This window comes from Amblyomma mixtum, chromosome 2, assembly GCF_055824585.1.
Source record: "Amblyomma mixtum isolate Tamu chromosome 2, ASM5582458v1, whole genome shotgun sequence".
NCBI classification, from domain to species: domain Eukaryota; kingdom Metazoa; phylum Arthropoda; class Arachnida; order Ixodida; family Ixodidae; genus Amblyomma; species Amblyomma mixtum.
The window spans coordinates 296154514-296177384 of NC_143013.1; the positions used below are offsets into that span (position 1 = coordinate 296154514).

Here is a 22871-nt window from a genome sequence, read left to right on the forward strand (position 1 = left end):
GTTCGGCGCGATGCCTGGCCCTTTGAAAGCAACGCTTTTTGAGGAAAGGAAATGGCGCAGTAATTCTCTGCCACCTCGGTGGACACCTGAACCGCACCGTAGAGGAAGGGAGGTGGGAGTGAAAGAAGATAGATAAAGAGGAGCCGTAATGAAGCAACACCACCTAGACGAACTGAAGAAAATGAAAATTGTATTTGAGGAAAGGAAATTACGCAGTAACTGTCTCACATATCTCGGTGGACACCCGTCAAAATTCAGGGGGGGGGGGGGGGCACTTTTTTGACCTAAAGTGTGGTCACTGATGTGTGGTTAAGATGTTAAGCTTCGCCCCTAAGAGTGGAACGCGACAGCGTCTTACAACGCTGCCAAGGAGTCCATAGAACGCCATCGCCCATTCGGTTCTACGCCTCGCTCGTCGGTAAATTAGTTTTTGAGGAAAGGAAATGTATGTCTCTCATTTGTCGGTGAACACCTAAAGCTCGCCGGAAGAGAATGGAGGAGGATGAGAGTGAGTGAAGACACCGTATTCACTAGACGCGCCTTTGTTCATTCCAAGCCAACGAGCTGGCATGGCGGAGTGGTCTCACGCCGAAGACCGGGGTTCGATTCCTGAGCTCGACCAATTTCTTAATCGCTTTTATTTATTTATATGGCCTGACTAGTAAAGCTAATTAGGCTAATTGTGTAATTAAGCAATTAACTAAGCTCAGTCCCACTTACTTGGAGCATCACTATACGATCCCTTCTATTGGTTGTATGGCTACTAGCCAAAGTGCAATTGGCCCCGTTTGAAATTCGCGCACTGTGACGTCACGACCGTTTCCACCAATTGAAAAGCGTGACATTTTCTGTCGACAACTGCTGCTTACAACGATGAGACATTAAAGGCTTCCGCCTTAAAACTTTGTGGGAATCCTGGCTTTCCGCCGTCGCCTTTGCGCGGCTATGCCGGCCTCCCGCGTTGTTTCTCCTCTTTCCCTTGCTCCCGCCTCAGGCGGTGGAGAGGCGGCTGGGTGACTAATCACTGTCATTTAGCCACAGCTCCGCCCCGGCTCCCCAAGGGCCTTTGCCATTGGCGCCTTTTGGCGGGAATTCGGGACCCGCTTTGGGCGGCCGCGCGCCGCGCGACCGTCCGAGCGGGGCCCAGAGAGAGAGAGAGAGAGAGAAAACTTTTATTGCTCTTTCAAGAGATTCGCGGAGATGAAGACTTCTTGGTCGTCCTGCTTGGGCGCTGGCGACTTGAGTCTTCGAGCAAGGGTGGGCCCTCAGTCCAGGGCTCCACTGAGTCGTGCCGCTTCAACAGCGTGCTGTACCAAGGCCCTCTGGACCTCGAGCTCGCTGCTGGAGAGACAGCTCTCCCATTGCTCCTCACTCGGTGGTTGATAATTGTGGAATGCTATGTTTCTTTCGCACTCCCAGGTAATGTGATAGAGTGTAGGTGTACCGCCGCACCAGGGACAGTCTGATCTGAATTGCGTTGGTGACATTTTGCTGTATATGTACAGGTTAGGAAAAGTGTTCGTCTGTAGCCTACGCCATCCTACAGCCTCTTCCCTAGTCAGTGCTCTGTGTGGTGGTGGATACCTCAATCTAGTTCCCCTATAAAGTTTTAGGGTCTCTGCGTAGCCTCCCTCGCACGTGAGTAGCCGTAACTCCGGGGCGTCCGATAAGCCTGCTCGGTAAGTGAGCCCTCGAGCCAGGCTGTCCGCCCTTTCGTTTCCTGCTACGCCTGCGTGAGCTGGCACCCAGATGATATGCTGTATAGGCGTTTTTCCAGCGGAAGCTGCCGCCTCGCCGATGATCCTAAGGGCGATGCCGCTAATGTTGCCCTTCGTATAACTCTTGCATGTTTCTTTCGAGTCCGTTAGAATGTTCAGGGAGCGGCCTCTTCTATAGCCTTCGGCTACCGCCAGCGCGACGGCAATCTCTTCGGCCTCCGCTATCCCCGACACTCCCACTGAAGCGCAGGAGGTCATTTCCCCTGTACCATTGACTACCACTACAGCGGCTGTGCGCTTCTCTACGCTTGCGTACATAGAAGCGTCCGTATATAGTGTGTTTTCGGATCGGCCTAGCCTTTTGTCCATCTGCTCGGCCCTAGCCCTCCGCCTCTCCTCGTGTAAGTTGGGATCCATGTTTTTAGGCAATGGCCCTACATTGAAAGTCCTTCTGAGGTCGTCTGGTACTTCTGTGTATCTGTCAGCCAGACCACCGGTGTTCCGACCCAACCTCTTCAGGAGCGCCCTTCCTGTGGGGGAGCCTCTGAGTCTAACCAGTTGTGCACCCGTTTGAGCCTCTGCGAGCTCGTCGAAGGTGTTGCTGACTCCGAGCTGGAGCAGTTTTTCGTTTGATGCGTTCCTGGGTAGGTGCAAAGCGATCTTGTAGGCCTTCCTGAGGACACAGTCGGCCTGCTCCCTCTCCGCTTTCGTTGTAGCGTGGTAAGGCAGCGAGTACATGACCCTGCTGACGATCAAGCTGTTTACGAGTTTTAGAGTGTCTTCTTCCTTCATTCCGTATCTTCTCTGAGATACTCGGCTGATCATTCTTCCCACTTGTTCCGCGGCCCTCTTGAGCAGGGTGATGGTGTGACTGCATTTGCGGCTACTTTGCAGCCACATACCCAGGATGCGGACCAGGTTCTTTTCCTGGATCAGCTGTCCTTCGAGGACGACATCCAGTGAAGCTTGGGTGGGGTGTCTCCCTATTCTGATGATCTCCGACTTTTCGGTCGAGCACCTCAGGCCTCTCTCCCTTACGTAGTCTTCTATGCAGGTGGCAGCTTCTTGTAACCGATCTTGTTTCTCTCCTAGCGACCCTTGGGTGGTCCATACGGTAATGTCGTCGGCGTACATCGCGTGTTGAATACCCGGGATCGCTTTGAGCCTTCTCGCTAGTCCTAGCATCGCCATGTTGAAGAGTACAGGCGATATGACAGAGCCTTGGGGTGTTCCCTTGCAGGGCGTGGCGAAGACGTCGCTTCGTAACTCGCCTAGCCCTACGGTTGCTGTCCGGTCACTTAGGAAGGCCCTGATGTAGTCGTGGACCCTCTTCCCGCAATTCGTGTCGTTTATGCCTTCCATGATGGCGGCGTGGCTCACGTTGTCAAAGGCCCCTTTGATGTCGAGGGCCATGACAACGTTCTCCCCGCTTCTTGGCATCTTCTCCAGTACTTCCTCCTTTAGCTGGAGGAGTACGTCTTGCGTGGACAGGTGAGCTCGAAACCCGTACATGCTATCGGGGTAGAGTTGGTTCCTCTCCAGGTGCGACTGGATTCTCTTCGTTATTACTTTTTCGTACATCTTGCCTAGACAAGACGTAAGGGAGATCGGTCTGAGGTTTTCCACTTGTAGTTTCTTGCCAGGCTTCGGGATCATAACCACGACCGCATGTTTCCACTCGGCGGGCACCGTTCCTTCCTGCCAGAGTTTGTTGAAGTAGGCAGTAAGCTGATCAATGGCTCCATCTCCTAGGTTTCTGATCAGCGAGTTACGGATTTTCTCTGCTCCTGCTGCCGTATTTTTTGTAGCAGACCTGATCACTTCGACCACCTCTTCTCTGGTTATGGGTCTGTCCATATGAGGGTTCGCTTCGCCCCGGTATTCTTCTTTATAGCTCTGGGCCTGATCGTTGCCATAGCATTTGATCCGGACTTCCTCCATTAGCTGTTCGTCTGTACCGGTGTATTGGTGCACCAGCCTTCGGATTGCCTTGCCGCTCTCTGACTTGTTTTTGCTTGGGTCCATGAGGGACTTGAGGATCTGCCACGTCCTGGCCGTGCTCAGGGTGCCGTTCAGCGTACTGCTAAATTGCTGCCAACCTTGCCTGGCCAGCTGTGTCGCATACTCCTCCGCCTGCTTGGTGATTTCGGCTATCTTGATCTTGAGCTTCCTGTTCAGTTTTTGTCTTTTCCACCGCGCAGTGAGTCCGCGCCTCGCCTCCCATAGCTTGAGGAGCCGCTTGTCCACCTCCGGGGCTTGTTCGGTTCGATCCACCTCCTTGGTGTAGAGTTCCTGGATCTCCTTGAGCTGTTGACTCCACTCCCCCACAGATTCAATGTTGCCTCCTTGCATCTGCCTACAGTGGGCCCTGAAGGCGTCCCAGTCGACGAGCCGAGTCTTGCCTATTTTCCGCTTGGTATTCTCAGCGGTGATACTGATTCTCAGTATGTAGTGGTCGCTCCCTAGGTTTTCGAGTAGGTTTTCCCACTCCACCTGCCTAGCGCCCCTTACAAAGGTTAGGTCAGGGGAGAAAGATCCCTCGGAGACAGCGTAAGGTGCGTACACTACTGTTTGTCCGTGCCGGCCTTTGCCGTTCGGACAAGTGCTTACTCGAGCTCGCCCGCACGTGTCCTCTGACCTGCAGCGGCTCGAGCCTGTCCAGCGGGGTCCAGCGACCTCCGACAGGCGTACCTTGCGTTGTTTGCCCACTCTCTCTCGCAACCGGCCCAACGGTCGACACGAGAGAGGGAGATCACAGCACTGCCGCGGGGACATTCTCCTGCAGCGGCGTGCTAGCGGCGCGCATTGCTCGAGTCGCTTCGTGCGCGCAGCGGAGCCTTGCTCCTCGCGCGCCCCCGGGACGGGGTGACTATTGAGTGTGTGTGTATCTGCTGGAGGACGACGTGAATAAACGTCTCCTTTGTGAACTTGGAGGCCTGTTTCTTTGCGGCGAATCGCTCTCCTCCCTGCGGAGGTTGAGTGCGCTGCAGCGGTGTCCCAGGGTGTGTGTGGTGACGGCTGATCGGGGCCCTTGGCTCGCGCGAAGCTCGAACCCGCGGTGGTTGGTGACCTGTGTCCACGTAGAAACCCACAACTTTTATTCCTATTTACAGTGAGAGGTCGATGGGGCGAGCCGGAAGGGCCCGCCCCTTACAAACACTAGGAGGGATCCCTAGTCCGGGATCCCTGTAGCTTCCGCAGCGGCCCGGGCTCTAGCTACCAATGCCTGTTGGGCATGGAGTTCGGAGCAGCCGCGCAGGGCAGCTTCCCAGTCCTCTTGAGTGGGGTGGAGGTGGGGTGGGTAGGCAGGATTGGAAGGGCATGCCCACACCATGTGGTAGGTGTCCGAAAACTCCTGTTCACAGTGTAGGCACGCGCCCGAGAAGGAAGAATTGAAGTGCTTAATTAAGTACTGCCGGGCACAGTACAGTATTGGTATAGAGGCGGAGAAGCCAGCGCTCCTCCTCCCTGGTGAGGCCTTTACAGGGAGGGGGATAGAGACCATGAAAGTTTTGATAAAGAGAGGTGATCTCTTTAAAGGTGATGGCCGGAGCCGTTGCTGGGAAAGGACAGGGTTAATTGCAGAGACATGCCAGAGGCCTTTGCCCTGCAGTGGGCGTAGTCAAGTTGATAATTATGACGACCGCAGCGCAACGCGAGATTCGGCGACAGCTGATTGCGGTCGTCAATATAATATTGGTAAATTGGTTTTTGAGGAAAGGAAATGGAGAAGTATCTGTCTCATATATATCGGCGGACACCTGAACCGCGCCGTAAGGGAAGGGAGGAAGGTAGGAGTGAAAGAAGAAAGAGAGAAAGAGGTGCCGTAGTGGAGGTCTCCGGAATAATTTCGACCACCTGGGGATCTTTAACGTGCACTGACATCGCACAGCACACGGGCGCCTCTTGCGTTCCGCCTCCATCGAAACGCGGCCGCCGCGGTCGGGTTCGTACCCGGGTACACCGGCTCGGTAGACCACTGAGCCACCGCGGCGGGTTCAATGTAATATTGCTCATTCGTTATTATTCGACTTCTCTCGTAAAGTGCACCTGACGTTTGTAAGCTGCCACTAGGGACGTCACAAAGTTCGGACCACTCTACGCGGTGCGCTGCGGTAACGTCGTGCGTGACGTCACACCGTGCTGAGCAATCAGCGTTGCGCGGTGCTACGCCGACGCTGCGGAACCGAAAAACGCTCCATTAGCCGCTTTCGCTGTAAAATGTTAATCTTGAGGACGAGGAGGCTCTCGTTATGACGGCTGCAGATGTTCGCCTAGCAATGTACACCATCTGCCAAAATGTTTAGAGCCCAAGCAGTTTATTTCCGGGTCACGCTGCGTGGCTCGTCATTCATTATCAGCGTTCCAAATATTTTGAAGGTGGGAGGGTGCTATAACAGCCGCGGTACACGGCTTAGAACCAAACCCCTTTACATATTTTTTTTAAGCAGTACCTGACATACTAATCGGGATATGGACTAAACACGTTGTGATGCACACTTGCGCGAAAGTGACGCAAAACTATTAAGAGCCAGCATAACTCCTCCGTCCTCGAGGAATCATGAAACGGGCTTCGTAGTACCATAGTCCTTGGTAGTACGCAATGCAGGGGCCACGTTTATCCAAGGTAAATGAGGATCCGTTTTTGTGCCTCCTGGACAAAACTGGCAGAACAAACATCCGAGGAAGCATGAACCGGCAGCAACACACGGAAATAACGAAGAACAGATTTCCGTTACACGTGTTTTGCTTCGTTTTAGGACCATGTTAATTGCCAACGACATGAATTATCGGTAGAACCACGGGAAATAGAGCATCACTGAGATCTTTATATTGTAGCGCAAGAATCTACCAATACCCATCCCATTTTTGTGACTATGCCAAGCTTTCGACCTAGTGACATTCTTGGCGTTATGGACGGGAATCAAAAAGTTTAACGAATGTAAAGCGAAAAGATTGCTTTTGAAGGGAAGGAAATGGCGCAGTAACTCACTTCTCGGTGGACACCTCATCCGCGCTGTGAGGGAAGCAATGAAGGCAGGACTGAATGAAGAAAGAAAGGAAGAGGCGCAGTAGCAGAGGGCTCGGGAATAATTTCGACCACCTGGGGATTTCGTCCTGAATGCCAAGGTAGATGAGGAAGAAAAAGACGTTGTGCGGAAAAGAAATGCGCAGTAATTGTTCTATTCTGTGTGGACACCCGAGGGAGGACGAAAGTACAGGAAGAAATGAGAGCCCCTCTAGGAAAGATTGGAATCAGAAACCAATTTATCCGGTGACTCTAGAAAAGATAACGAGAGCCAAAGCCGAATATTAGGCCCCTGTACGAGAGACCAATACACGTAGCCTTACGTATTACAGTCCTCCTGGGCTGCCACTGAGAGAACCGCCACTTGCCCGGCGTCAGCACCAAATGTATCAAGAAAGAAGTGACGTCAGCAATTTTGAATGCCGCGCTTGGGATTATTTGAGTACATAAGGAAAAACAAGGAAACGCAGGCGTGGCGGGCACGAGACGATAAAGAAAAGCTCGAAAGATGACATAAATACATCCTCCCTCCTTTGCACACACACACACCTGGTCGACAAACAAAAAGTGGCTTCGTTTCTTATTTTGGTCGCTGCGCCCCCGGTCAAGTCCTTTCATCTGGCCGCGCGCGTTGCTGCGGCACACGCCCGAATAAACAACAATAAACAAACAAACCAGTCGCGCGGAAAGGAAAACTGCGCAGCCTCGTTTAGCAGCTTCATCTTCGTGTATATACGCAACCTGGGCAATCTTAACGGTCTCTCTCGCGTGCGTGCGTGCGTGCGTGCGTGCGTGCGTGCGTGCGTATGTTTGTGCGTTCGCGCGACTCGTAATTACGCGGTGTCGCAACCAAACGACCCTGTTATAGGAAAGCGAATTTTCCCTGAGCTTTTTTCTTGAGCAACTTTACCGTGCCAAAAAACACGCGCCCGCCGCGCCGAATACGCGCAGACGTTCAGGCTGCAAACAATAGCGACGGACTTCCTACGCACCTTATTCCAAATTAGAAAAAAATAAATACAAATAATATTGTATTATAAACAGCAGCACATTCTCAGTGCTTCCAACCTTTCCAAAAGTTGGTACCTCGAAACTTAGGCATACCTTTGTAGAATCAGAAAGAGGGAATAACAAAAGAGGGGGGGGGGGGGGGTACTTACAAATGGGAGAACAAAGGGAATCGAAGTTTGTTATTGCAAGGAGCGGGCGCGGGGCCGTTTTCTCCGGGAAATTTCAATTACGCCCGTATATTGCTAGGGAATTCACGTCGCCACCAAGTTTTCGAGCGAAACGAGTTTGGTATACCAGCGGACGGGGAGGCACGCAGTGGTACGCCCGCGCGTGCCCGTACGCGCGGGTGCGTGTCCTTGACATTCAGCGCGTACATACTACGCCGGGCACCGAAGCGGCTGCGGCGGAATGAGGCAAGGGCGCTCCGCATACGCGCGCTCGCCACGACGGCGATATGAGAGTTTCGCAAATCGCCCACGCGGACAAAAGGAACAAGCGACATTGAAAAGAAGGAACCGCGGCGCGAATGCGTTTTAGAAGGAATGGGCGTTTGCTTGGTCGTCCAGACCCATGTGTAACGCGCGCGAAAACGCGCACACACTAGGATTTGGAGCTTAAGAGTGTGCGTGCGTGTCTTTTGTAGTCCTGCGGTTCACTGGGATTACCTCTTTTGCCTCGCGTGTTGCTGCGGGGTAACGGACATTGGACGCTTTCTCAAATCTCGGCGTCTTTGTGCTGCAGCTCGTTCTCCACTGAATGACAAAGAACTGTTCAGCAGCGCTTATGCACTCTAATATTTTTTTACTTCTTTTTAGTTTTTACAGATGTGGTTTGACTTTTACGTCTGTCGATAAAGCACGTGGCCTGTTTTGTCCCGATTCGATGAGTGGATCACCTCAATTACTCTTTCCTTCACGGTGCACCTCAGTATATTGATATCAATTGTGAAAAAAAGATGCTGGCGGTTTAGCATTGCTAAGCACAGAATATTGTGCGATAGCAGGTTTTGTAGCGAGAGCTACATTACGCGCAAGTCTCGCCGTTTCGCCGTGGCCACACCGTGACCTTGAGCCGTTGCCTAGCAGCCGCCACTCGCCGCGCCGTCTGGCGTGACGTCACAGGAGGAGCCAGTGCCGCGGCGTGCCGGCGAAACCGAGTTGCAACAGCTGTGCGCATGCGCCGTAGGAAGGGGGGCTGCAGCTGTATATATATATATATATATATATATATATATATATATATATTACGATGAAAAAACTTGCTCGACTGCTAACAACATAAGTAAAGAGTTGAAGTACACTTCTTAAAGAAACATTTATTTACCGACGGTTTCGGACGGTGGACCGTCCTTCATCAGGGTAAGGTTGTTTGTGAACAAAACCGATCCACTTGCTCACGGCACCGCACACAGATGGAGAGGGGAAGACGCTCTCCTTTGAGGAAACAAAACAAAACACGAAAAGCAAGACAGTGGCGGACAAGGGTGTTCCTGCCGATTAAGGGGAAAATGAGGGCTGCAATGCGAGCACACAAAAAAGAAAAGAACGAATTCAAGAAAGGGGAAAAGAGGGGGTGGGGGAAGGGAAGGAGGCAAAAGGTTGTAGCGGAAGTGGAGAGGGGTGAGCTGTCTGCGAGGAAAACCGTTGAGAAGAAATATTGTGGGCGGAGGCTTCCTTCGGCGGGAGCGGGACGTTCGAACACGCGGGAAGAAAACATTATCGCGCCCGTTGCCTCACAGTGTCAACCGCCCGACAGAAGTGTGGTTACTGACTGTTTGAATGTGAGTTACGGCGGCGGCGCGATCACATCGGCGGAGAGTTAACCGACCAGACGCCGGACGGAAACCTGATTCCGTGGCTGGGCCCCGCGGAGACCCAGCGCCAGCCCCCGGCCGCTACTCGTCAGCCGCGCGCCCCCTCGCAAAGACACTGCGCCGCCGACGAGGTGCCCTTTCCAAAAAGCGAAGTGGGGGGCAGAGCAACGAAAAAACGAGAGAAAGAGAGTTCGGACGCAGAGCAGGAAAAAATAAAAAGAAAAAAAGAAGGAAACAAAAGAAGAAAAGAGAAAGAAAAAAAAGGAAAAAAGGAAAGAAAAGGAGGCATGAGAACTTGCAAAAAAAGTGAAAAGGGGGGGGGGGGGGGTGGCTTGCTAAGTACCTCCCTCATCTACCTCACCTTTTTGAAAAACACAAGGTAGCCCAAATTCACTTACGGCCCCTTGTTAGCGCCCTGCGCCTTCGTAAGGCAGGCAAGTAGAAAATTGGGCTATCTAGCTGGACGACCGACGAACGGGATTCACAGTGATCCACAACCATATTAGTGTATAGCAACACTCCTAATCCTCGTTCGCAAACCAATGTAATGTATTGAGTATCATTCTTGTCGTTCTGTTTGAAATGGCATTTAAAAAAAAAAGGGGGGGGGGGGGTGGAAGGCCGCCTTATGGTTTACTGCAGAAGTCGTTTCAGCAGCAATGTTTGGGCATAAGGAAGAAAAGAAAGGCTGGGGTAGGAGACAGGCGGCATGTAGACGCAAACACTCAAAATGGTATGACCTCAGGCGATTCAGTCGAAGAGGCTGTGAATCTTACTGGGCCTCTGATTTCTGAAGTGCGGAGAGAGCTCCGGGGTTCTCATTTATACCGGCCTGCACCGTATTAAATTTGAAAATAAAGTATGACTCCCGTTGTTCCCGCTCACGGGTATTTTTGAAACCGCTCTGTAGCAGAGTGACTTTAATTTTGTCGAAATCATGATTTTCTTGACGGAGGTGTTTCGACAGGGGGAGGAGAGGAAGTGATTTGGCATGCGCGCGGTGATTATTGAATCGAATTCGGAAGGGATTCTCAGTCTGGCCAATGTATTGCATTTGACAGTTGCCGCACTCGAGCATGTACAGTACGTTACTACTTTCACAATTCAAGTTCTCTCGAATGGAGTGTTTGAAATTAGAGTGTGTGCTCTGAGCCGACGTCGTTTTCTGCATGTGCTTGCAAACTTGACACCGATTCTTCCCGCAAGGCACGCAACCTACAGGCTCTTGTTTACTTATAGTAGAGTGAACCACATAATTTTGCAAATTTTTTGGTCGTCGGTAGGTGACCCGTGGAGCCGTTGGGAAAACCTTTGAGAGTCGGTCGCTTTGTTCGATGATGTTAAAATGTTTTCTTAGAATTTTGTTTACATTCGGAAGGTTGTTCGCAAAGGTTAAGACTAGATTAGAGCGGTGTTCATTGGGAGCTGCTGACGCGGGATCCCCAAACAGTTCGTTACGGTTTCTCTCTTCCGCTTTTCTAATTGCATCGTCGACAATAGAGAGCGGATAGCGCTGATGATTCAAAACCTCCCGCATACGATTAGAATTATCCTTAAAATCTTCTGAGCGTGAGCACACTCGTTTGAATCTGATGGCCTGAGAGTATGGAATAGAGGTTTTGCAGTGGCGTGGGTGGCAGCTCTTGAAATGGAGGTACTGTTGTCTATCAGTGGGCTTCCTGTAGACACTGGTGATTAAGATGCCCTGTTCTATTCGAATCAAGACGTCCAAAAAGTTAATCTGATTGGTCGAATAGGTGTGCGTAAAAGAGAGGTTTGGATGTATGTTGTTAAATGATGAGATAAACTGGATGAGTTGGTCCTCAGTGCCGGTCCATACCATGAATATATCGTCTAGGAAGCGTCTGTAGAAAGCCGGTTTTGTTGGATATGAGCGAAGAAAGTCCGATTCAATGCTGTTCATGAATATGTTGGCATAGTTTGGCGCCATCTTTGTGCCCATAGCGGTGCCACTCGTTTGTAGGTAGGAAGAGTTGTTGAATTCGAAGGAGTTGAGTTTGAGAACCAGATTAGTCAGTTCTGCGAGGGTACTTTTGCTGGGAGAATCTATGCTTTTGTATTTCTCATACGATGTGATCAGAGCCCGGATGCCGTCATCATGCGGTATATTAGTGTACAGGGATACCACGTCCAGGGTTACCAGAAAAGCTCCTTCTGGAGCAGTAAATTGACTTAATTCTTTTAGAAAATGAGTAGTGTCACGAATGTAAGATCTGTGTTTAGGAGGGATATGCCTGATCAGAGAATCAATGTAGCTGGAGATCGGTTCCGTGAGTGTGCCAATGCCGGAAACGATCGGTCGACCCGGATGATTTTCTTTATGTATTTTTGGGAGCATGTAAAAGCGCCCTGGAGACGCATTTAATGGCGTCAGCGCCTTACTTACTCGTGGCGGTAATTCACCTTCATCGGTGAGTTGTTTCAAGGTTTTTTCTATAATTTTACTGTGCCCAGTGGTGGGGTCTGATGAAAGCAAGCGATAGAAATTAGAGTTATTGAGTTGGCGGTATCCCTCCTGGATATACTTTTCTTTATCTAAAATTACTATGCCGCCTCCTTTGTCAGCGGGTTTAATAACAATGTCCGTTCGCTTGCTGAGTGATTCCAAGGCGTCACGCTCTTCCCTGGAAAGATTCGGTGGTCCCGGTTTGTGTGCCTCGAAGGCCTGAATGATGTCTCGTTGAATCGCTTTTAAATACATGTCCAGATGTTTATCCCTACCGGATCTCGGTGTCCACTGTTCCTGAGAGGGAGGGAATGAGTTACAATTTTGGTTCTGCTCAAGGGCGTCCGCAGAATTTTTTGCAGGGGGGGCCCCATTGGTTGTTGGCGCCGGAGGGGGGGGGGGGGGGGTATGTTCGTAGCAAAAAGGCACTATTTGCGGAGTAAATTTATTTATTTATATACAAATAAAATAAATAAGTAAAATACACGCATGAAAGAAAAATTACAAACAGCAAATTAAAGCGAGGCTAGGAGAGATACATTGGAGTTTATCAACGAAGAAACAATTAAAATTAATAAAAATGCAAAAAGATACTATCACTTCGTGGAGAAGAGTGCTCAGTCTTGCTGCATACGGATTCTCGACACACCCGGATTGATGACCAGCACACAGCACAATATGTTCACAAACACGCAACGACAGTCACTCAGTCAGTCTTCCTTGAACAGAAACTGTAGACGCCTCGGATTTTTCTGGGCGAATTGCGTGATGACACTGGTGATAAATTCATATCTGTGCTTCATTACACGCTCTCGGTGCACACTCATCATACAAAGGCCGTCCAGTCTGTCGTTTGTCATCGTTGAGCGTAGCCACGTTTTCACTCTCCTCATTGTACTGAAGGAGCGTTCGACCGTACAGGTAGTAACTGGCAAAGCCAGAGCCACCTCAATGGCTTTTGCAACACCAGGGAAGAATGTCTTGGCCTGATGTAGAAGCTCGCAGTAAGTTATTTCTGATGGGTCCCCAGTTTTGTTGCACCACATCTCGTACCAAGAGATGGCCTCTTCCTTGAAGTTGTCGATGCCGTAAAAGCACTGGAGTTCTTCGGCGAGAACAGCGAACTCAACACGGCTCAAGTGCTTCATTTTTGATGGATGCAGCTGGAGAAGTTTGAAGCTCCTCTCATTGCTTTCAGAAAAGCGCCGAGCTAAAGAAGCAGTGAGGGAGTCCAAGTACGGCACATATATTGCCACAGGTAGTATTCCTCTGGCGACTGAATCCCGTAGTTGTCTCGGTGGGCCTGACGAGAGACTTGTCTTGGTACAGATATCACCACATTTAAGTGATTGGCTGCCTCCCTTGCTGCATTCATGATGTTAGAGAACTCCTCTACAGCGTTTGTCCGGTGGCCGCGAAAAATACGTTGTAGCTCAGTGATGTGGCCATGCACAGAATGGAAGTCCATGGATACACCTTGCAGAATGTTCGTAGCTGGTTCGAGCCGAGCGCTGTACTTCGCTACAATATGCAAGCAGACGATGAAAGATGAACTTGTTGTTGCGCAGTAGAGGATGTGAGCTCGTTGTCTAGTTGCAGCGTTCGAGCATGATTCCGTGGACGCGAGCTGCTCGAGTGCTTCGACTATGGCCACGTAATGCTGAGAGAAGATCCTAATAGACTTGTACTTTGCAGACCATCTTGTCTCACACAGCATCGGAATGTTGGGCACCAATTTTCTCCGGAGCACGCTCTCGCGGAAGAAGTTTATGGTTTGTTTGATTATCCCAATTGTGTTTCGAATTTCAGAGACGTCGTTCAAATCGTTGATGACGAGATTTAGTTTGTGACTTGCACAGTGGAAAAATAGTGCCTTCGGGAACTGTTTTTGTATAATTTTGTTCACTCCAGCTTCTTTTCCAGCCATTGTAGAGCATCCATCGTACCCCTGTCCAACGAGGTTCGAAAGAATCAGTCCGACATTCGTCAAAAGCTTCAAGATTGCCGCGGCGATGCAAGCGGAGTTTAATTGCTCCAGCTCTACAAATCCCAAAAACTGCTCTCGAACGCACACTTCGACTTCCGCCTTGTCAATAAAGCGAACGCCTATAGACATCTGCTCTTTTCCTGAAATATCTGCAGTTTCGTCAGCAAGAACGGAAAAAGCAAACGCTTTGTTAGTTTCGGTAACTATCTGCTCTCTCAGGATGTCGCCACAGATTGTGATGATCTCGTTCTGGACGCGGACAGAAGTGTACTTGGCATTGCCAGCAGAAGAAGCGAAGTGCTCCTGAAGTAGAGTATCTCCAGCTTCTACACGAAAGTCAAGCAGATCATTGAAGACTCCACTATCGGACTGCTTGCCGCGAATCGGCAAGTCATGCGTCGCGCAAAAGACAATGGTGGAAACTATTGGAAATAGTTTCTCACGGTTCCTTTCAACTTGCGCGTGCAGTGCTCTGTTCAGCTGCTGTACAACGGGTAGCTGCTTGCCTTTCATCACATCCATAAAGTTCTGTGAGGCCGTCATTGCCTCCTGGTGCCATTGGGATTTTACGTGATCCCTGCACGCCTCGTGCATTTTTCTGTAGTTACTGAAAGCGCGCACGATAAAACTACCTTGAGTACCCCGGTGAACACGCGGAGGAAAAATGACGCAAAAACGACAAAAGGCGCCTTTCGCTGTCGCTGAGTACGCAAGCCAGGGGGCGTAATCTCCCAGCCACTGATGTCGAAAAGGCCTCTTTCCAGGTGTTACATCCTTCTTAAAATCATATGTGACATTTGGCGACCATGGCTTAGTAAGAAGACGTAACTTCAAAAAGTCCGGTATGCCAGTGAGTTTAGCTTTGCCTAGAAACTCTCCTAAGTCATATTCTTGAGGCAAGTTATTTGTTTTCTTGATGTTGTCTCCGGACTTCGATCCCAAGCAAGGAGAAAGGGAATCGTTTCGGCTTACTGCGTGACCGGAGCTCGCTGGTGGAGTTCCTTCCATGGAGACGACGACGCCGGCTACTGTCCGGTGATGAAAGGTTGCATCGCTCTGGTCAAATCCGGGCTTGAATCCCAAGAAAGGAGAAATGGAATCATCTCGGCCTGCTGCATCACCTGAACTCACTGTTGACAGAGTCCCTTCCATGGAGTCGACGACATCAGCTACTGTCCGGTGATAAAAGCTTGCATCACTCTGTTCAAATGCTACACCGTTGTCACATGTCACACCAGAATCTGCAGGGGCGCATTTGGATAATGCTTCGTCAGACAACCGCTGACGCTTGAAGAAGCGTCGAATATCCATCATTCGGGACCGCGCGAGACAAAGCTGGCTATGGAGTTCCTCGGGGTTGGTAGTGTTAAAAATATATACACATTGATTGGAAAAACGGTTGAATGCGTACGTTGAAAACAAAAAATGACTATGTATGCAGCGAAAACTTATTTACAAGATAAATGCACGCTCGCAGCTTCATACACCTCGCTCCATCTTGCTCGCGCAACCGCACAGTCGAGTATTTGCACACACACTACTCGCCGCTCGTCGTTTTCTCGTCCGCTGTCTTGGTTGTTCTCAGCTTCGTTGACAACCGGCCACTAAAAACACCGAAGCACAAACAAAGAGGCGCGCACACGCAAGGAACGCCGCGCGACTTCCGAGGGGAAGGGACACTCGCCACTCCGGTCGGAAAATTTGTTTTGTGTGTTTTTATGAGGTTCAGAGCCCCAAAACGACTCAGGCTATGAGGGACGGACGGTCTCTTTATCATGCACTGACATCGCACAGTACATGGGCGCTGTTGGGATTTGAGGCCCAGCCAGAGGTGACAGGCGAGCCAGGCAGGCGCCATCGGACTGCCTTGACCAAAGGCGCTGGTTTCCGGAGAAGACGCAAGGAACGCTGGTGTGGGAGCGCCTCTGGAGACTGCGTCGCCGTGAACAAAAGCAGCTAATCCCCTTTGCCGAAAATTCTGAAAGCGGCGCTTGTACCGAACTGCGCTCTCCCGTGGATCGGAGGAGACAGCGAGCGGCGGCGGCGCCAACTCATCGCCCGCTTGCCCCTGAGCAGTCCGACAAAGCGGGGATGGACACGGCTGATTTGTCCCTCCCTCCTGAAGAATTCATCGGTGGCCGGGGTGTGCACTGTCTGCCTCCGTGTCGCTATCTCTCTAGAGATCAAAGAAACAGGCACACATCTCAAGACGGCTCGAAACACATGCTCGCCGGTGCCGCTGTATGTCTGCAACGACGCGTCCCCGGACGCGGCACTTTGCAGATGTGACCCAAAGCGTGGAAGCAGGGCCGCTTTTACTCTTTTGGCTGAGCGCACCGCCGCCCCTGACGTGCGGCCATCACTCACGGTTCGAGTGAGTGATTTTCCAGGGGGGTGCAGCCGCCCCCCCTTGCCCCCCCCTCCGGACGCCCATGGTTCTGCTTATCAGAAAAGTACTCCCGGAGTCTCAGATTTCGAGAAAAATTGTCGAGATCCTTTAGTAATTTGTATTCGTCATATCGGCCAGTATTTGGACAGAATTTCAGTCCACGTGACAATACCGATTTTTCCTCTTTGCTAAGGGGTGCGTTTGAGAGATTAATAATGTTTTCCTGTACATCCGAACCCTCCAATGTTTGATTAAATGGGGTTGCATGATCGCTTGCAGGCATGAGGGTGTATATAGGTTGTAATTTGTCCTCTCTTTGTTGTGAAGCCACGGCGCTCTCTCTTCCTTCCTCAAGCTGGATGTTATCTCGCGAGAATTTTTTGCATTTGTTATTCCAGATTTGCTTAGCCTTGCTCGACTGAAAGAACTCAAGCTCTTGAGTCTCCATATCCGAAAGTACCACGTTTTGACGAGCTCGCCTCTCCTCACGGCTCAGTGATGCCAACATCTCTTTGCAATGGTCTATAGTTATTTTCAGAAGGTTTAGGGATGCGTTAAGCAGAACTTGGCTCCAAGCTAGGTGATTGGTTTTCGAGAGATTGTTCATCGACGGCGTTAAAGACACGGAAAGGCCATTGGGCACCGTATTTGATTTTAGGTATATTTTAAGGGACTTTATGTGGAGCTCGTGCCTGATCCTTTTGTCTATTATTTTTCTTAATTTAAAAAATTTTCGAGAGTGTGTAGCAGCAGCTGAGGGGGGAGTGGGCGGCTGAGCGCGATCACACCGTCAATCCTGTCTCACTCGCTGGGCGGAGCCGCAGCGTCGCCTGAGGTCATACCTCGATTTCGGGGTCGAAGGATTCTCCGCACAGCCGCTCCCGGTGTCAGGTGCTCGTCGGCGTCTTTCGGCCGTTTGAGCTTCAGTTGCTCTAGGAGACGCTGATACGCTCAAAGTTGGATTGCAGGTCTCAGGTGCAGAATCCAGCGGCGCTTCCTGTGATCCGCAACAACTGTTTCGGGTGGTGGGCTTTCGCGCAGCAGAGTGTTCCAATTGGTGCCCACTGGCAGGTGGCTTGGAGGTGGATGGGGCGAAATTGAATGGTGGTTCCCTCGCTTCGCTGGCATTGGTTTCTGTCTTGAATTTTGGGGTACTGGTGATATGTATATGGTGATCCGAATTAGGGCGATGATTCTGCTGAGCTGGACTGGAGGATCCACGAACGTACTCAGAGATTTTTGCAACTTCTGACTCCGCTTCTCTATGAAAATTCACTGGCCGAATACTTGGATTGTCCGCTGGAAGCGTTCGCCGGAATACCCGCTGTAAAGATCGTAGTACACGGGCCTGGAAAGAATTACTATCAGATGTGGGTCGTCGTTAAGCAAGGTACGGCGAAGGCTAAGCAGCGGCGGAAGCAGCCAGCACACATATGTCTCCTGGGTGGCTGAGAGTACCTGCTTTCTACTCGGCGACCGTTGCCCCAAGCCTGCCGTCATGGACCACACAGGGGACCCAGGTGACAGCTGATTCCATTTACCGAGCCCTTCCTGGTCGGAGTACAGAACCATAAAGAAGGGGTTGAAGTTTTAGCAAAAACAGACCGCCTTTCCGAAGTCTCTTCAAGTGTCGCCGCCGCCGCCGCCGCGGGGAGACCGACGTTATCTTCCCCAATTGCTGTGAGCGTGCCGGGGGAACAAAGGGCTTCGTTTGCTGTGGCTCTTAGGCGTGCCAAGCACCGCGACGAGCTGGCGGGCATCGTCCGACCCAAGCACGAGGAACCACTTTCGGCGTTTTCGTGACCTTGCGTCCGGCCTCGAGCGGCGGGTGTCTTTGATTATCAGCAGATGTCGGTGACCCGCAGAAACCTTCGACTGGCCGGAGGCCATCACCTACCGCAGTCAACGCTACCTCGACGACAACCTTCTTTCCCTCAGACTCCACATGTGACAGGGGCGTGGCCCTAAGTGCAGTGGTGTGTTTGTGCGCACAAGTTTGTGTTGTTTGTGATCTGGGCCCCTCCCACCCCGGCGTGGGCGTCCTCAACCTAGGGAAATTAGGGAAGGCGAACAGTATAAATGTCGCGAACGAATGCGGCAGAGCAGCTCACTTAGCCTCTTTTGGAGCCTCACTTCAGTTTCTTATGCTTGTAAAAAGATGTAAATAAACCCTCTTGTAATCTTCCTTCCATCACTTAACTCTTTGCCTTGGCGGCACTCCTGTCCTGGTGGTGGTGGGAACGGGTGCCGAAGCTTGACCACGGTTCCGTCAAGCGAGCAGCAGCAGCAACGAGCTAGCAAGGACGCCGAACCGACCCTTCTTCGCCAACAACTTGTGGCAGCGTCAACAACTGGCGGCAGCGGTGGGATAGAAGCCCCAACTCCCCCCAGCCCCAACAACTGGTTGGCAGCGGTGGGATGAACCTGGTGACATGGTGCTGCATCTGCGGGTGAGTGTTTGGTTTTTGCTTTGGATCCTCCAGGCTTCAAATTCTGGGTTAATAATTTGAACTGCTGGTTGATCGGGTGTTTGTATGTCTGTAGCACAGGGGTAGTTGCTCAGAATCACCATGAGCGAGCAAAGCCAATATTTGAAAGCAGCGACCGTGGACCTGACGAGGTTGTCGAGGACAGAACTGTTGTTCTTGTGCGATGAGTTAGGAGTGGATGTGGAGGAAAGAGCGGAAGATTCGGATATTGTCCGGGCAATCCAAAATTTGGAAACGGAGGAAGAGGATGATTTTGAAATTGCTTGGGATAATATGCAGAAGTGGGCAAAAGAAGAGCAGCGTAAAACAGCTGAGGAAGTACAGCTACAGGAGCGTAAAAGCGCTGAGGAAGCGGAAAGAGTGAGACTAGAGGCACAGCTACAGGAAAGTAGAAGAGCTCGGGAAGAGCGTATGCAGAAACTAGCAGCGGAGCTAAAAGAGCTTAAACTCGAGGCTGAGAAAAGGCGGCTCGCAAAGCTCAACGGGCCCAATGGGGACGAAGTGGCAAAGAGTGACGCTATCTCCGTCCAGACAGGGCCTTCAATGTTCCAGTCCATCGCCGAGTTAGAGAGACGTGACGCCGTAAGAAAGGATTGCGAATCGGCGCACAGCAGGCATGGATGGTACACGACAGAGCGCGGCCAAAGTAGAGAGGCCACCGAGACAGTCTCAGAGTTAGCTAGGAGTAACTCCACTAGAGCTCGTTCAGAAAACGAGTGGAGAGGGCACGGATGGCGTCGGACAAAGCCTAGCCAAGAGAGACTTCCCAAGGTAGCTAAACAGACAGTCGCCCAGTCAGATAGTCGCAAACCTGCGATTAAGGGCCGAGAAACGGAGTCTAACCGGCACCCGCGGTTTAGAAAAGAGAGAGCTCCGAAGAGAGGCTGTGCAGTGAAAGTAGGAACCGTGGCCGATTTGGTTAAGCGCGAGGACGCTAGAAAGGGGCCTGTACAGGCGACTAACCGGCACGGGTGTGAAAGGGATAACTTCCCCAAAGGCAGAGGTTTCAAAAGGGAAACAAAGGGGAGCCCTTTAGGGATTGTGAATCGTGGCAACTCATATTTGAGGCGTCACTGCGGTGCCAGTGACCAAGCCAGGGTTGTGGCTACCTCGGCGAAGCTGGCGAATGAAGAGTGTGAAGCTGCTGTTGGGTTAAAACGCAGTATTGAACGCCATGCTGAGAAAAAGGACGAGAGCCCGATTCTAGATGAGCAGTGCGTTTCAGAGGAAACCACTCAGAGCGTGAGTGACCAAGCCAGTGTTGTGGATATCTCGGCGAAGCTGGTGTATAAAGAGTGTGAAGCTGCTGTTGAGTTAAAACGCAGTATTGAAAGCCAGGCTGAGACAGAGGAAGAGAGCCCGATTCGAGAAGAGCAGTGCGTTTCAGAGGAAAGCACTGAGGGCGATAAGCCAGCTGCGGAGGACTACCTTCAGGGGAGCGAACTGCTCATTTCCGGGGCAGCTGAAGGTCCGTCTGTCAGCTCTGTAGAGATGACCATCTGTTGCGAAGGCAAAGAGGTCAATTTGCCGCCTAAGGAAGGGTCAGGCAAGTCATGTCAAGGGCTGGAGGAAACAGTCTTGGCTCATGCGGTGCACGCGGAAAGTTCAAAGCGAAAAAGGAAAAGGGCAAGAACCAAAAGGAAACGGTTGAAATGTCAGGCCCTAAATTCGCGTGCGCGTACAGGTGCTAGTGTTAGCACAGATGAAAATGCGGCAGAAGGGAAAGAGAAGCCTTCCCGCATTAGAGCTCGCAAGCTTGCGGCTAAAGTTACTGGTCAGGCGACACGCGTGGATTGTTGTAAACCTGACCGCAGTAACAGAAAGGGAAGACCGCATCTTCCAAGCAGAGCAGGAGGGGGTTTTTTCAAAGGGCATCGGCCTGCGGGAAAGCCCAGACAACCCGTACCTGACAAGAAGGCGGAAAGGGAAAAGGCAAAGCGGCCCGAGAGACCGGGAAGCGCTAGGTTGCGCGACCGTCAGCGCATGAGAGCACAGGGATTGAGAAACAGAGACCCCGCACGCAGGCATGTTCACCGCGCGCAATTGAAAAGAAGGATGCGTCCTTCACTTGCGGCACTGGATTCCCGGAAGCGCGCAGGGCGAAAGGGTAGCCGAGCTTCGTGCTGGGGGCGACAACAAAGAACAGCTTCCCGCGCTGGTCGCTGTGCGTCGCCAAGAGCCGGTTCTCGACTTTGCCGGCGCTACCAAGGCTTTCTGAGCGTGTCGAGGGGGCGCGGAGACGACAGAGGAAGTCGTAGATGGCTTTTTTCAGGAGCCTTTTGTAATGAAATGACAGCAGTGTCATCAGTCAAAGCGCGACCCCAGAGGGCGCGTCTGAAGGGCTAATCACTTCAACGCGGCGGAGGTGAGTCAGCTTTCACCCCCCGCGGAGCCATTCGAAGTAGCTGGTTTTTTGTTCCTTTTTTTTTGTGGGCTAAATCGAGAAGGGAAAGGCTACTTTGTTTTGAGCTAAAGATTTAGAGTGATCGGACGTTACTGTGTTTTCTCTTAAAATTGAGATAAAGTTTAAAGTCTGAATTAGAAATTAGTGGCAGTTTGCCACGCTACGAAGTTATGAGAGCACTCGCAGGAGTTTAGCGAAGATTTGTGAGTAGACTATGTGCTGTCTGCATAGTTGGAACTGTTCAGAGCATTCAAGTCTTGCTGTGTTTGAAGGTTGGCACAGGTTTCTGTTGTATCGATAGTAGACTCAGACGTGTCAGACTTGGTTGAGATACCAAGATCTTGTTGCTACATTAACGCCAGTGTAGCTAATGCCTTGCGAAAGGCAAAGAAAGTGCGTGTATTTGTGCTCATTTGCGTGCTCGTGTTTCCTGGCGCGTGGTTAGTTATCCGATTGCGGTATTGGGAGATTAACCGAATGAAGTGAAGGTGCGGAATTTTGTGGAGAACAGCTGTAGCAGCTTGTGTATAGGTTATGGTGCCTGACACAATGAGTATAAGAGAAGTATTGCGCCAGTACTGGAAGGAGTACCGATTTTGATGAGCAGTCGCATTTTTGTGAGTTTAACTGGAGCAGTTGATTCTCAGTCTCGAGCGATCAAGGTTCTTTGAGAAGAGCCAGAGGATTAAACTGAGCGTGGGCCAAATTTTAAGCAGACTTTCTATATTCGGGTGGTATTGGGGATCAGAGCTTTATTGATAAGGAATGGAGTTTCTATTCAAAATTTGTAGGCTTTGACACACCACCGCTTATCGTACAACGTGGCAGTCTGTCTTTGGCGACCTCAGATGTGACGCGGACGCTCGCTTTGACCCTAAATTCGGGCAAAATTGAGGGGTCAGTATTCTGGAGCAGGATTTTGTTTGGAACTAAAAGGAAGCCTGGTGGGTCTTGAGTGAATTCCAAGCGCTTGCGCGTGGAGCGGTGCTTTGTTGTTTGGAACATCCCATCTGTGCTTTCCTTTGTTGGTGGTTTGGTGTTTTGGGTTTGCCTTGGGAGTTGATGTTGCAAGCCAAGATATCAACGTGGACGCGAGCCCATCTCTTCCTGCCCAGCGGTGGGGAACGCTGGCCATTCGAGATTTTCCGGGCCGCGGAGGAGCTGTAAAGATCGTAGTACACGGGCCTGGAAAGAATTACTATCAGATGTGGGTCGTCGTTAAGCAAGGTACGGCGAAGGCTAAGCAGCGGCGGAAGCAGCCAGCACACATATGTCTCCTGGGTGGCTGAGAGTACCTGCTTTCTACTCGGCGACCGTTGCCCCAAGCCTGCCGTCATGGACCACACAGGGGACCCAGGTGACAGCTGATTCCATTTACCGAGCCCTTCCTGGTCGGAGTACAGAACCATAAAGAAGGGGTTGAAGTTTTAGCAAAAACAGACCGCCTTTCCGAAGTCTCTTCAAGTGTCGCCGCCGCCGCCGCCGCGGGGAGACCGACGTTATCTTCCCCAATTGCTGTGAGCGTGCCGGGGGAACAAAGGGCTTCGTTTGCTGTGGCTCTTAG

At 51.2% G+C, this 22871-nt stretch overlaps 1 protein-coding gene across 1 annotated transcript in view; it reads right to left on the reverse strand.

Annotated features, from left to right (window-relative positions):
* The window catches only part of LOC149364585 (uncharacterized), a 283458-nt gene that overhangs the window by 126037 nt on the left and 134550 nt on the right, over nt 1-22871 (reverse strand). The gene's annotated exons all lie outside the window — the stretch shown is intronic.